Here is a 6,000-nt window from a genome sequence, read left to right as displayed (position 1 = left end):
TGTGTGTACTTCAGTTCAATAATTATACTAACATTTTTCAGCACCAGTGTATAGTTACCTGACAAACACCTGTCCCGAAAACAGTTTCCAGAAAGATGTGGGTAAAAAACGAAGTGCAGCTGAATGCAGCAAATTGGCATCTAAGTTCATGCAGGAGACCATCAAGATCAAAAAAAGATTATAGCCATGAAGTCCTTATCTAGGCACCAGGCTGTGAAGTAAATTAGAAGATAGACTCCATTCCTGCACCTTCATTCAGTTTCCGTCCTGCTGATCCATGCTGAAAATTCCCCAGAGCATTTAAAGTATTTCTAAGCTTAGCCTCCCTGTGCAGGCTGGAGCCATCCTATTTTGAAGTGTGCTTTACTAGACTGGCTTACACCTCTAAAATAAACCCTTTTACAACCTGACACACACTCCTACTTCTTTTTTTCTAAAGTCCTCACTTGTTGAAAGCCATGAAATAACGTGACAATCCGAGACAACTTTTCGCTAGGCAGCACGCAGAGAAAGAGCGAAACACACTTCTTAACAGTATGAATAGTCCTGGAGAAAAAGGCTCCTCTTGAGCTGCAATAATAATAATGCTCTCAGATGCTGCATGTTAAAACAGAGGCCTTCAAGGCTGCTGAGAAAGGCAAGTTCTGACACTGACAGAAGTGTGCTTGGTCTCGCTACTAGCAACACTTTATAAGAATTCTCTGCATATGTGTCTTATGAGGAAAGGAACACTTGAAATTTAAAGGTAAAGTGGCAGTTTTAATTAACATTCAGAGAAAAAAAGCTATATAGTGAAAGGTTCATTAAGTTAATTCAAACAAGTATTACTGGGAGGTTCTTCTTTCAGAGGTCAATGTCACATTGCCATGGTGTTGTCTTCTGACTTAAAGGCTTGTACAAAAGGGCACTTTCTGGCCATCCAAGCTTTGCTGTGTTCAACCACCTTTGAACAAAGTACAAATGGAACTCAAACAAACAATAGAGATAATGAATGAATAACAGACTATAGATGCAGCATGCGTCATTATCAGTGCAGGTAGAGTTGAGTGTGGGAGTTACACTGGAGCTGCGGAACTCATGAACGTAAGACCCCTACAATTCTGTCATAAAATTATATTTGTCTTTTATATAATACTTTCACTTTTAATTTTCTCCCCATGGCTAAATCAGTGGTTAAAATGCTCAGTTCCCAAAAATGGAAATGGAGTGAAATAAATGTGTGAAAGAGACTTACTGGTAAGTCACCTTCATAGCAATAAACCTGTCCACTTTGGCAATTTTATCCAAAATTGTATAAGAATCAAACAGGGTCCATTGGGCTTCACCAACATGTAATGCAAACATAAATATATCATGCACTACCTTATAATGACTCTGCATGCTATGTTATGGGGTTTTTTTTTTTTCCAAAAGAAGAAGACATTGCATTAAAGCATAACGGTTATACAGCTTTGAATCACTGAACAAAAATAATTAAGTCTAATTATAATGTATAGGTATTAAAATGCTTCCCAATCTAAGATAATAAGCTGCAAAACTTTGCCCCTGCCTCTCTGTCTTGAGCTTCCTGCTATTTTTGCCTTAGAGAAAAGGAAGTTACTGGATAGTGGGGATTGGTGGACTTCTGGCAATTTAAAACTTGCACATGCTCAATTAGACTCCCCTAGTTATTGTAAACAGACATTCTGAATGAGGAGCTTAAGCTTTAAAGTAACAAATCTACTGTATGCTCTAAAATATTGATCTTCAACCAGTGGATTAGAACACATTGGTTGGTCAACACACAAGTTTGGAACAGTCTCATTAATTTGAGAACATTTTAAATTGTATTTTAACTGAAACTGTGAAGACAAAATAAACTTTGGCTTGTTATGTATACTAGGGATGTGCACCGGCGACTTTTGGTGTCTCGCGTTTTGTATTCGGATTTTCTCGATGTTTTGGGTTCGGATTTGTTTCGCAAAACACCTGCCGAAAGGTTTTGGTTCGGATTTAAGGTTTTGGATTTTTTTTGAAAAAAGCATAAAAAGTTCAAAAATCAAGTTTTTGGGCTTATTTTCACTCCTACGCTATTATTAACCTCAATAACATTCAATAACAATCATTTCCACTATATTACAGTGTATTCTGAAAACCTCACAATATTGTTATTAGTCCAAAACGTTACAACAAGGTATCTTTCTGGACTGCGTAGTGGAGTGGTCCCCACAATATAATAAGAAAACCATCAACTGGTATGAATCGCACCAAAAAATGTACCTGGACTGCGTAGAGGAGTGGTCACCGCAATATAATAAGAAAACCATCAACTGGTATGATTCGCACCAGTAAATGTATCTGGACTGCGTAGAGGAGTGGTCACCACAATATAATTAATAAAAAAAACCTCCACGGGTCTGATTTCCCCCCAAAAAAATTCTGGACTGCGTAGTGGGGTGGCCCCGGTACCACAATATAATTAATACACCCTCAACTGGTCAGAATTCCAGGGAACAGATGGCGGACACCGGATGGACGTCTAAAACCAACATAGCAGTTAAGGGCGCAGTTTCTCTTTTTTGTGACTGCACAAACAATTAACGTAGTAATAGAAATGACAGTTTTTGTTTTTGTTTTAAATATAGAAAGAAAGAAGGTAGCAATACAAATGGCAGTTCCTCTTTTTTGGAACTGCACAAACAGTGATGAAAATGAAGGTGGAGCTGGTGGCATGTCACGGTCCACTTCAGAGGACAATCTCCTGACCAGCAGGTCTTTGCACCGCTGTAGACTTGTGTCCGCCGGAAACAGAGACACAACATACGCTTTAAACCGAGGATCGAGAACGGTGGGCAGAATGTATTCCTCTGAATTTAAAAGACTGACCACCCTCGGATCCGGGCAAAACGTACGAAGGGCTTCATCCACAAGAGCTACATGCTTGGTGGAATCGCAATGGTTTACCAGCTCCTCCCTCACTTTCTCCAGCTGCTTCTGCAAAAGCCTGATCAGGGGAATCACCTGACTCAAGCTGGCAGTGTCGGAACGGACTTCTCGTGTGGTAAGTTCAAATGGCTGCAGAACCTTGCACAACACGGAAATCATTCTCCAGTGCGCTTGACTCAGGCGCATCCCCACTCCTTTTCCTATGTCGTAGGTGGCTGTGTAGGCTTGAATGGCCTTTTGATGCTCCTCCATCCTCTGCAGCATATAGAGGGTGGAGTTCTAGCACGTCACTACCTCTAGTTAATTTAGATTGCAAGGCTTGTAAATACTTTGAAGATAAAAAAGCAGGCTGCACAGACTGTGGAGCTAGAAAGTGAAATTAAATGGACCACGTTACTTTGGTGGCTATCTATGCCCCCCCCCCCCCAACCCTACACTTGTAGTTGAATATTTAAAAAAGCAGCCTGCATAGACTGTAGAACTAGAAATTCAAATATACAAAGAAATGGACAAAGGCTCTTTGGTATCTGTCTGCATCAGATCCCCTCTCCACTAGGAGTAAAATAGAAAACTATTCAGCCGTTATATAATCTAGAATATAAATAGAAGTTGAGAAAGGCAATTTGGTATCTGTCTGCATCATAATCATCAACATCCTCCTCAGCGCCAGCTACATCAATATCCTCCTCCCGGTGTACAACATTCACACCTTCATTAGCCAAATCTGTAACTGGACTGTGGGTGATCCTTCCAGCATATGCAGAGGGCATGCTGCAAATGCTGGAGTCACCTCTTCCCGTACAGTGATGGGAAGGTCAGGCTTCACAACCACCAACACCCTTGGACTCGCCTTGGGGATTTGTGATGTCATCTGTTTAGAAGGCAGAGTTCTTTGCTGTTTTGTTGTTGTTGCCGACAGCATAACCCTCTTAATTTTTTTGTAGGGGGGTGGGGGAGGAGGGCTTAGATCCTTGGGTGAAGCTGGACCACTAGTCATGGACACGGGCCAGGGCCTAAGCCGTTCCTTGCCACTACGTGTCGTAAATGGCATATTGCCAACTTTACGTTTCTCCTCAGATGATTTTAAGTTTCTTTTTTTGTTATTTTTTGAGAACTTGGGCTTTTTGAATTTTAAATGCCCTGTACTAGGAGATTGGGCATCGGGCTTGCCAGACGATGTTGATGGCATTTTATCGTCTATGTCATGACTAGTGGCAGCAGCTTCAGCATTAGGAGGAAGTGGGTCTTGATCTTTCCCTACTTTATACTCCAAATTTTGGTTTTCCATTATATGTAGCACAAGAGAGCGTACCCCTAAGCCACACACACTCAGCAAAGCCTTTAAAAATTATATGCGGCACAGGAGAGTACCACTGGACTTATACTGCTGAATCAGTGAACTTTGTAATATATCAGTACCACTGGACTTATACTGCTGAATCAGTGAACTTGGTAATATATCAGTACCAATGGGCTTATACTGCTGAATCAGTGAACTTGGTAATATATCAGTACCAATGGGCTTATACTGCAGGATTGTTTGTAATTATTTTTTTTTTTAATTATTATTTTGTATTTTTTTTTTATAACTTTTTAAAAATTTTTTAAACACTTGGGAATAATGGGGAAATAACTATGCCCTTAGAAGCACAGAGCACAGGACACAGCACCACTGGACTGAACAGGACACAGCACAGGATCCAGCAGCACCACTGAACTCAAAATTGACAGAGCACAGCACACAACACCACTGGACCGATACTGCAGAACACAACACAGCACAGCACAGCACAGCACAGCACGAGATATACCAGAACAGAGGACCACCTAACACACCCTCCCTCTACCCTGATCAATGCCCGAGTGAAGATGGCAGAGACTAGCGGGGAATTTATAGGTTCAGAGTATCGCAAGATCCGACAGCGGGATTATAACTCCGAGCCTCTGTTTCAAGTTTTCATTTGGCGCCAATACCCGGATCTGTCTCGGATCCGACTCGGATCGGCAACGTTCGAGTGGGCTCGGATTCAGGAAATCCGAGTGCGCTCATCTCTAATGTATACATGTTTTTGATTTTTTCATTTTAATTAACTATATCCATATATCAGCTTTATTAATCACTCAATCATTTACATCATTAGTCTTATTTGCCTTATATGCATCCACTTTTGTCTGCCTCTTCGTATTCTTTTTGCATCAAACAAGGCCTGCAAGGTATCTTGAGCAGGTCAACTCTAGCTAATGTATCATGTAGTTTACAAAAATATTTATGTACGCTCTTCAGATCTATAGCTCAGGATGCTCCATTCAACAGGAACCCTCCTCAACACGTTATAGGTCTGGCATATTATATAGGAACGCCTACAAGCCCAGTATTCTAAAAAATGCATGAGAGTTCAGCCGGGAAACGGAACTCTTTTGGAGATTAACAAAAAGGTCATTAACATGTACAATACTGACTAATGTACTTGCATTGGTTGTATAGGCATTTGGTCTGTCTTATCCCTAACACGTGGTGGCATAAGCTGAAACCTCTTCATCTCTATTATTACTACAACGAAACCCAAGCATGCCATTGTCTATTGCTCAATAAGAGCAAACCATTTCCATAAAATATATAGTTTAACATAACCAAGAGAAAAATGATATCTAGTATTCTGAAGTACCATCCTTCTGATTATAACAGCCAAATAGATAAAGGTGATGCAGTTTGCGTGCAGTGCAGTTGTTACATTCTAAGGTTGACAGATCTTGGTAAATAATCTTGACAATTAATTAAAGCCACAACTATTAGACGTGTAAACAGTATTGCTCAGGCATGTTCTATTCTTCACACATACACACAGATGGCATGTGATTTAGGCCTTGTGAAACATAATGCATTGCTTTCTTTTACTACAACACTCCTACAAGAACAAACACAAGCAACTGTTTATATCTGGCATCTCCCAAGGCGGGCAGGACTTCTAAACGGGTGTCACTGACTGGGAGCCAACTTACAATTTTAAAGAAAATAAAAACACAACTGTACCATGGCAGAATTAAAGTATTGTGCCAAAAATACTCTGCTAGACA

The 6,000-nt window shown here is 40.5% G+C and overlaps 1 protein-coding gene across 6 annotated transcripts in view; it reads right to left on the bottom strand.

The window, feature by feature from the left end:
- KANK1 (KN motif and ankyrin repeat domains 1) overlaps positions 1–6,000 on the bottom strand; it is a 175,771-nt gene that overhangs the window by 67,588 nt on the left and 102,183 nt on the right. Inside the window, exon 1 of one of the 6 annotated variants that reach the window (XM_075208732.1) lies at positions 59–78. The exons of the other annotated variants lie outside the window; for them this stretch is intronic. The gene's annotated coding sequence lies outside the window, so the exon portion shown is untranslated. Of the gene's footprint in view, positions 1–58; positions 79–6,000 lie in introns of those variants that run through there. 6 annotated transcript variants of the gene reach the window in all.

Source organism: Mixophyes fleayi, chromosome 1 (genome assembly GCF_038048845.1).
Source record: "Mixophyes fleayi isolate aMixFle1 chromosome 1, aMixFle1.hap1, whole genome shotgun sequence".
NCBI classification, from domain to species: Eukaryota; Metazoa; Chordata; class Amphibia; order Anura; family Limnodynastidae; genus Mixophyes; species Mixophyes fleayi.
The sequence above is the reverse complement of the archived record's forward strand: the minus strand, read 5'-3'. Positions and strand labels throughout refer to the sequence as shown.